General features: G+C 46.8%; 1 pseudogene; it reads left to right on the plus strand.

Annotated features, from left to right (window-relative positions):
* The first annotated feature begins 3,504 nt into the window (after positions 1 to 3,504).
* Positions 3,505 to 5,974, plus strand: LOC123404909 (annotated as a pseudogene).
* Positions 5,975 to 9,964: the final 3,990 nt, after the last annotated feature.

A 9,964-nucleotide genomic window follows, 5' to 3' on the forward strand; every position in this document is an offset into this window, starting at 1 on the left:
CGGAAAGAAGGGGGAATCTTCTGGAACGTCGGCATCGGGCTGTCACACAAGATGATGATCATAATTCAAATGGTGATCCTGAAGTCAATGAACATTCCTTGGATGAGAGTAAGTAACTAACTAGCGTCGTTTTTTTGTAGAAATAAGTAAGTAACTAACAACATATTGATGTATTTAAATGCATATATCGGCGTTGATGTTAATGAGGACAATACGGGAGAAGAAAATCTGCAGCCTTCGCCCGATGCTCGGAATGGTGATGAACAAGATGATTCTCTTTTATCTATATATGATCCTAGGACATGGGATAATCTTGACAACCAAAAAAGGGATATTTTAATTGAAAAGGCATTTGAAAAGGTATTTGGTTTCTTATTCAACTCAAATACGTTGAAATCCTTGGACGATAGTAATCTATGAAAATCTTGCATTATTTTCGCACAAACTATTACTCATGAAAAGTCACATGATGTTGACCTTGATGATTTTTTTCTTTGAGTTAAAAGTGTTGAAGGTAACTTTGCCGGATGATTTGATGTCAGCACATGAGATTCTTCAATTTGTTACAACCGTAGATTACTATTCAAATGTGTCAATTGCTTATCGGATCCCGTTGACTATACCAATGAATGTAGCCTCAGCTAAAAGAAGTTTCTCTAAATTCAAACTACTGGGAAATTGTTTGCGGTCAACTATGTTACACGAGAGATTGAATTGCTTGGCTACGTGTTGTATTGAGATGCATATCTTGGACAAGATTGATCTTGATACTCTCATCAATGATTTTGCATCCAAAAATGCCCGAAGAAGATTTTTTGTGAAGAACAGAAGTATTATTGTCGATGAACTCATAAGAACTTGGTTCTTATTTGAGGTAATAAAACTAGCAGAGAATATTATTTGTTATATTTCGCTACTCTTTTATTTCTTTTGATATGACATAACTTAAGTGCTTATCAATTATTTATAGACATCTCTAAGTAAGAATGTATGATTAGATCTAAACTTCAATATTTCACGTCTGTATATCTATAAATGCGTACATATTTATTATCCGTAACGGTCTATTTTTAAAGTTCGCCCTAGGGCCCCAAAAAATATAGAGCCGGCCCTACTCATAGGCATAAGCATGCAACCATGTTTTAGATTCCAAAGTAAAGTGTGCAGCTCATATATGCGTCTTTTTTGGGCCAGCGCCTAGAGAATTTATTTTTTCAAAAAACTCGTGTTCCAAAATATAATTTTAAATAATTTTCAAACATTAATAAAATGTTTAAACATTTGAATTTTTTAGTTTTTAAAGGTAAAGAAATATTTATGTTTCTCCTTGCTACGCACAGGCATATTTGTGGAACATGGTGCTAGAATTGTTATGTTGCAAGATTTTTTTCCTCTCTCGTTGCAATGTACGGGCATATTTTTTATATGATAAAAAACATGTTCACAAAATCAAGGGTTTTGGCTAATGTTTATTCAAATCATTTATATGTATTATTCAATATTAGGTCATTTAAAAAATCAATTAACTAAGCTAAAGGCATGAGAGGTTTTTTTTCTTCCGTTGCAACGCACGTGCCTTTTTCCTAGTGGACAAAAAAACACACTGGATGGCAAAACGTATGTTTTTTTTGAATTTCACCACTCTATTAAACAACAGGCATAGCAATATCGCCAGCCACCACACCAGCTACATCATTCGGTACATCATCCGGCCATAGAAGACCAAAACCTGCGTCACCCGACACACCCAGCGCGGCCATAGCATGCGCCACTTTATTACAGTTTCTCCTACAGAATCTAAATGAAACATAGGAGAAATTCAGACCAACGAGCATCTGAGCATCCCGCATGATAACACCAATGAGCGATCGATCATACTCCTCCTTATTCAACGTATTCACAAGAACCTGGCAGTTAGATTCAATCACAACTCTCGCCATGCCCCAGTTCATCGCAGTTGTTAGCCCTTGGATGTAGGCCTCCGCTTCAGTATGAACAACGTTCATCGGGAAAGCCATCTTCCCTGCACCCGAACCAGCGACAACCCCATCGCTATCTCTGATAACAAAGCCCCACCCACCTCTTTGTGGGTTATCACTGAAAGCTCCATCAGTGTTAATCTTCAGCACTTCGTTCACCGGTCTCCCCCAATGATCAACGTCGTGGTCATGAATTGGTGCACCCCTGGGTTCGTCAGGTACAAAGCAAACTCTCCCACACATCTCCTCAACTGGGGCAGCCACCTCTGCTACTGAACGAGAGCCATCCTTAGCGTTTCGCTTGTTCCGGGCTGTCCACCATTGCCACATAATTGCTAAAATTTTCAGACGTTTCTTTTCCTCCATATGGAAAATGGTCATTAGCATATCCTGGGCATTCAAACATGAGCAAAGCTTCAGACGAGATTCTTCCATGTCCAATTCTCGCCACAACAGTTTAACTTGTTTGCAGTGAAGAAACAGGTGCCCCCCGTCCTCATCGAGCCTGTTACACATGGGGCAAATTGTTTTTGGGCTCCATCCCCCTTCTTTGGAAATTTAGTTTCCAAGGTAGGCTTTTATGAGCAAGTCGTCAGAGGAATTGTTTTGTCTTTGGAGCACAAGCTTGAGACCAGCTGCCAATCAGACTCCTTGAGATTGTTTCCTACTCCCGACGGTGGGAGTTGCTTCAAAATGCCACCCAACAAACTCTAGCTGCTCGATGCGTAAGCAACAGACAGGATGTAATCTTGTGTGGTGTTGGACACCGGTGGATAGGGGTGGGCACTATAAAACCGAAAACCGAAAAACCGAACCGAACCGAACCGAACCGTATTAACCAATTTATCGGTTTATTTGGTGGTTTGATTTTTTGTTCGGTGGGAAATTTTAAGGTTATTAGGTGTTTTGTTTTTTCGGTTTTCAATGCTCAGAAACCGAATAGACCGAACAAACCGATATGTAGGATATCCCATGTAATACCTTGTTTTCAAAAGTGCAACAGTTTGGAGGCACCACGCATTTCTCCATACATAATACATTTCACATTGCATGTGTTTTTTTACTTAATTATGTTTACTACTCCCTCCGTTCCTAAATATAAGTCTTTGTAGAGATTTCACTAGTGGACTACATACGGATGTATATGGACATACTTTAGACTATAGATTCAATCATTTTGCTTCGTATGTAGGCCCTTAATGAAATCGCTTAAAAGACTTATATTTAGGAACGGAGGGAGTAGTTTGCTTGACCGAATAAACCATAGAATAACAATAAGGTTGCTAGATCTTGTGATTATTGTTTTGCATATTATACAATCCAAATCAATACTCTTAAGTCAATACCCTTATACTAACAAGTGCATGAATTTTGGTTTTCCGGTTAACCGAACAAACCAAACCGATATATTATGGTTAATATGGTTCGGTTTTTAATTTTTGAGTGAGTATTTCGGTTTCTATTTCTCCAAAACCAAAATTATAAAGAACCGAATAAACCGAACCGTATTAACCATATAAACCGAATGCCCAGCCCTACCCGTGGATGGTATATCTGCGTCAAGGCCCCTGGAGTTGTCGGAATTGCAGCAACAGCGGCTTCTCCCCAAATCCTCCTCACTCCCGTGCCGTGCGTAGATTCCGAATCGGCGGCGGGATGGCCGGCGGCGCGGCGGACGAGCGACAGATCCGCTTGGAGCCGGCCGTCATCGAGCACCAGCCCTCGTCCGCTGCCGCGGCCGCATGTCGCCCGGGAAGTCTCCCCGCCGCCGATCCCGGAGGAGCTCCTGCTGGACATCTTCCGCCGCATTCCCGACCCGGCCGACCTCGTCCTCACCTCCGCCGCCTGCGTCACATTCCGCCGCCTCATCACCGACCGCTCCTTCCTCCGGCGCTACCGCAGGCTCCACGCCCCGCCCCTCCTCGGCTTCCTCCAGTACAGTGACAATGCCTTCCACCCTGCGGCCCCGCCTTACCCCTCCGCGCCGGCGGCCAGAGCCGTCGCCCTCGCCGGCGACTTCTCCTTCTCCTTCGTCCCCGCCCCCGTCCCCGCTCACCGCTGGGTCGTCCGGGATGTCCGAGACGGCCGCGTCCTCCTTGAAGCAACCCCCGGGAAGACATCCAGGTTGTCTTCACAGAGTTGGCGGTGTGCGACCCGTTGCACCGGCGGTATCTCCTGCTTCCCCCAATCCCTGGTGACCTAGCAGTTACCGTGGAGTACCCACTCCTGCGAGCACGGCCGCATTTCAGCCACACTTTCCTCGCCCCGGGAGGCGACGGCAACGAGGCAGCAACTGCTCAAGAGACGTCATTCAGACTCATCTGGATGGTCCAGTGCGAAGCTAAGATCGTAGCCTTCGTCTTCTCTACCAGCACTGGGCAATGGCGAGCCATTCCATCCCAGGGTTGGGCCGATTTGTTAGCTGGCTTCGTGGCATCATCGACTTGGAGGGGGAGGGCACTCTTCTACGGGCGACAATGTACTGGCGACTACTTTTACTGGATGCCAAATATTCAGTACGATATGAAAATGCTGGTGCTTGACACACTGAGGATGGAGTTCTCCATTGCTGAACTCCCAGCTGAAGCCAGGAATTCGTTATGTGTTTGTATAACTATGCTGGAGACAGGAGAAGGCGGTCATAGAATGCTTGTCGGTACCTATGACATGACTTACATCAATCATACCATTTGGAGGAAAAATGGCGGGAGCTCCAGCCAGTGGCAGAAGGAGAAGATATTCTCACTCTCACCGGGCTCTTGGGACATGCTCAGATGTTCAATTGGGAAGTATTTGCTCCTGGATCACTTCAGAAGCTCGTCGCTCGAGAAAGGCTTATACACAGTGGACATGGAAACATTAAATCATAAGAGAGTGTGTGCTTCAGTTCATGGCAGTGGATAATGCAACTACCCACCATCGTTGTCCACACCGAAAGTATCAAGTGGTAAATTTTCTGTTCCTTCATACTTGTTCCCTGCACTTCATTATTATCACACAGGTTTGTCTGATTCTTGATAGCAAGTTATTGTGATGTTTTATTTGTTTGCACATTTCATAGTTGATACTTCTTCTGTTCTTGAGGCAATGATGCTCACGGACATGATTGTGATTTATTTTTTAGTCTATATTCTAGATGCTACGTTATGGTAATCAGACTTGCAAGAGAGGATCTTGTACACTATGAATACCATTTTGGGCGCATTGTGGTTTTGTACAGAACACTAGATCACAACAATTATTTTGGATAAACAGCTTTTTTGGTAGGATTACAAGATTGAAATTATGCCCATCCTTGGAAACATTCTTTCATGGTAGGAGCTGGTTTGTCTCTTTTCATTGATATAATGAGACAGAAAAGTCACCTTTCTTCATCTGTACACCTATACATTTATCTCATTATGTTGACTTCAGATAAGATATCAGGAGCCATAGCTTCTATGGTTGCAAATAAAAACCAAAGTAGTTGTTACCACTAATGCATCTCCTGTGTATGTTGTGAGGATAATTGAAGGGTTGAGCTTGATTAATTTCTCAAGGGAGTACTATCCCACCCAACAATAATGCTGACATTCAAATAACTAGTTGCATGTGTTCAAAAACTCATGATTTGAAATAAGCTTCTCTAGATACATTAGAGTCAGGGCAACCATGCTTTGACATAGTTTAAAGTTCTAAAATTCTCACCTATCCTTCAAGACACATGCCCAATGCAAGTAGTTTGTTGACTGTCGCTACTAACTCTAAGACTTCTGTATTTTTTTACTTGACTTGACATGGAAAGTTTGTACTCCCTCCGATCCAAATTAATTGACTCGCATTTAGTATAACTTACTACAGAGTTGTACTAAGTGTGCGCCAATTAATTAGGATTGGAGGGAGTACATCACATGCTGCTTCCACTTTCAGGTAGCTCCGATGCAGCTCTCCCATCGGCCGTGCCTCGTGCTGAACGTCCCTCCGCCGAGGCCATGTGCAAACTGCACCACGGCTCTCCTCACGCAGGCGTCCCACGCCTTGGCTATCCCCTCGATTGACCTGGGCTCCAGGAGCTGGCCGATGGCATGTCGGAACTCCACGTCCAGCACGCCAGCTGCAATCCCCTTCCTCTGTTCGTCGTCGTCTTCGAGAAGCACCGGGGAGCTTCGTGGGTAATCTGCAGGGACGAGCAGCTTTGTCGACATCTCAGAAGGGTCGACAACAGCCCTGAGCTCTGGTGTGAGTGACACTGGAATGTAGCAGAGCTCGATCACCACCGCCCCGTCTGCTCCTCCTGCGTGGTCGTCATCGGTGATCCTGATCTCGGTCTCCACCAGCATGCTGTACGCAGCTGTGATCTCGTCCTGCAGGGCGCCGTCGTGCGTTTTTCGCCTCTTGTTGCAGCTTTCCACGCTACTGGGCTCATCAAACCACATGCAGTCGCCGTCGTCAATGCTGCCAGCAGGTGTCCTCATGTGGCGGAAGGCCCGCTTCAAGTTCACTCCCATCTCACGGGCTAGGCTACGAAGCTCTGCCGGCGACAAAGACCGTTTGGTTTGTTGCTGAGCCGGTGGAGTTTCAGCAGGATTAGCGTTCTGCATCAGCTGTGGAATTGCTTCATGTGCTGGATGATGCTCTTGCTGTTTTTCCTGGCTACATGTTCCACTTCCACCGGTCAATGGCGCCGTACTGCCGCCGGTCAGATTGGTGACCACCGGTACTTCAGCTTCACGGCGCACCACGTCGTCCACCGCTTCTTCACCTGCCAATTGGTGGCTGTTCTCTTGCTGCTGTACCAGTGGGCTTGTAGCTGCCGGAACGTTTTCTGAAGACTGGGAAGACAACGTCTCAGCTGCAGGTTGCTCTTGAAGTTTCTGCTGGCAATCTGTTGCACCTGTGATATGTACAACTTGAGGTGACGGCAACTGAAGCCCGACGTTCTTCCCTGCGTTACGTAATTTAATTAGGCTGCACCAACGCACAATGTCATATATGAATGCCTCGTGCTTGTCAAACTGATCCTTCATGGCATCAGGTATGTTGCCTTTCTGGAGTTGTAGGAAGCTCAGCGCATCGCCAATCTTTGCCATGGCATCCACCACTTTCTGATGTTTATCTGCTTGCTCTTTAGGGGCGCATGCTCGTAGTGCTCGCTGAAATTCCACGAGCTCCGAGAAGTGGGCGCGTTTGAGGGATGTGATCCTCTGAAACATGTCTTCCCTCCAATCCACTTCGACTGGATGGTGCCCAAATTGCTGGTTGTTCTGTCCTCCGAAATGCCCAACAATCTGCGAAGCGGCGACATTGGACTGCCGTCTTCCGTGAGCTTGGTAAATCTGCCGTTGGTTGACCCTAAAATCTTCCTGATTCATCCTTGGCGACATCGTGTGCGGCGGCTGTGTACGCATGCCACTCGAGTTATGCCTGGCCATGGATTGAATCTGAACCTGAGCTCCGGCCATTGGGTTGATCCCCATGTTTTGCACTTGATCTGTATTTGTAGGAGGAAGCCAATTTGTTGACGCTGTCCGCGGCACTGCTGCTGCATTGAGAGGCATGTGTGCCTGATGGTTGAAACCCACCGGCTGCTGCATACGCGTGGAGTTGTTGTGCCTGGACAGGGGCTGAGCCTGAATCTGAGCTGCCGCGTTCGGATGACAAGGGCGGAGCTGGGCAACGGGTGCCATTGGGTGTTGTTGTGATGGTTTATGATTGATCTGCATGTTTTGTGCTTGCGCTTGAGGCGGCCTTACAGGGAGACTTGTCGTCGATGGCGATGCTTGGGGCGGCACTGCGGCGGCGGCGGCCGGAACCGGAACTGCATGGAGAGGCCGCATTTGGCCTCGCATGTGTGGCCGATGGGAGGACTCAGAAGCAGCGGGCTGGGCAACCGGTTGCCATTTGTTGTGAATCATCATCATCATCTTGATGCTTATTGTTCTGAGGTAATCCTGCACGTTGTCGGTTTCGCTGAACACCTTGGCCTCGTATTGGGAAGCGACGGCGTGGAGTTGCTCCAGCTGATTCCCTTGGACATGGACTTGGCACAAATTATCCAGTCTGAACCAAGCAACAGCACAGACAGGGAGGAAAACAGTTAGATATATATAAACGGAAATACATATGCATCGGTGAAGAAATCATGAGCAGAGCAATCGGGAGGGAGATGGCATATGGATGAAGAGCAGGAGCAGAGCATGCGTACATCTTCTGGACCACTTTGGCGCGGAGGTTAGGAGGCGCCGCCGCTAGCCATCGCCCGCCATCGTCGCCGGCGGCGGGATGGGCTTGGCCACCTTCCGCCATGGACCAGAGCGCACGCAGCAGAGAAGCGAGTTGGATCGCGAGTTTCAGGGAACCAAAGTCACGATGGAAAGCAGCGTGGAGTTGCCTCTGATTGATTTATGGGCACCGCGAGCCCAAAACCGAGTCGGAACAGTCCACGCCGGGAGCTGTTTTTTTTTGTTTTTAAAAATATTCTAAATAAGTAAATTTCAACAGTCACTCTACATAAAACATTTGGAAAAAGTCGACCACGCATTGAAAAAATGTTAAATGTATATACAGAAAATGTTTATCACGCATATGAAAATATGTGTAAAAAATAAAATGTGTATGAAACAATTTTATCATGTATATAAAAAATGTTAATCAAGCATTTTAAAAATGGCTGTAAAAGGGTTCGAAAAATGTCAGTAAAGTATTTGAAAATTTCTTCACGATCTCGGTTTCCTCGAGCTTTGAACCAAACGCGCGGATCTCTTCCACCAGAGTAGTAAGACGCATGACGTAGTCATTCACCGATTCATTTTTCTTCATCTGCAACTTGTGAAATTGGTGCTTCAGCACTTGTGCCCTTGCCTTGGTGACTCGATCTTCTCCGATCTTCATCTCCTTGAATGCGTTCCACGCTTCTCTTGCCGTCTCGAACTCCGCCAATGTCATCAGCACGGAATCCTACACAGATTGGGCTATGGCGGCCATGGCACCTTCATCGCGCTCCTCGTCGACGTCGTCGTCCGTGATGGCCTCCCACACTCGAAGGGATCGAAAAATAATCTGGTGGGAGATGGGAGACGTACATCTTCTGGACCACTTTGGCGCGTAGGTTAGGAGGCGCCGCCGCTAGCCAGTGCCTGCCATCATCGCCGGCGGCAGGATGAGCTTGGCCACCTTCCGCCATGGACGCAACAGGGAAACGAGACGAGTTGGATCGTGAGTTGGACGGGAAGCCGAGTCACGATGGTCGATCAGAGAAGGCTCTAATATATGGACACCGGCGCATCCCACCGCGAGCGAGCCCAATGCCGAGTCGGAACCGGCATCACGCGGGCCGATTATTTATTTATTTATTTTGAGTCTCGCTGAAGGTTGCCCCGAGTTGGGCCGGCCGAGGCGCGCTTATATGTCTCGTTTTTTGTTTTGCCTTTTTCTTATGTTTTATGTTTGGGAAACGTTACAAATCACTTGAGGCCCTGCTTGCAATGCCGTTTTATTTTTACAAGTGTAATATTTTATAGAGGTATAAAACCAGTTGAAAACTAGACCGATGGATGGAGATGTGTATTGTTTTTACAAGTGTATTTGGCAAAAAAAAGACATCCCAAGCAAGGTCTGACGGATTTCGTTGCGTCGCGTCGCGTCGACCGCCTTACTCGGATGCCGTCGGATGTGTGCCACAGTACAGTGTATTTTTAAAAATATTCGGGGCGACCCCATCCCCTTCCTCTCATGTTTCACTCTCGTTTCTCTCAACCCACTTTCCTCGATCTGGATGAAGCACTTACCTAAGGCCAACTCCAGCGCGCGATCCTATTCAGACGTCCGTTTTCTCCGGACTCTGTCCGTTTGTAACGGGTGATGGGGTCGTGCCCGGGCCATTTTTGGGATGCAGTGGTCGTGCGTCCAACGCGCGGACGCATCCTTGACCGCATCCTGTCCGCCTCATTTTTAAATACAAACATTCGAAATAGCCATGACCCATAGTTAATGCAAGCGGCCCTAGA

Source organism: Hordeum vulgare, chromosome 6H (genome assembly GCF_904849725.1).
Source record: "Hordeum vulgare subsp. vulgare chromosome 6H, MorexV3_pseudomolecules_assembly, whole genome shotgun sequence".
NCBI classification, from domain to species: domain Eukaryota; kingdom Viridiplantae; phylum Streptophyta; class Magnoliopsida; order Poales; family Poaceae; genus Hordeum; species Hordeum vulgare.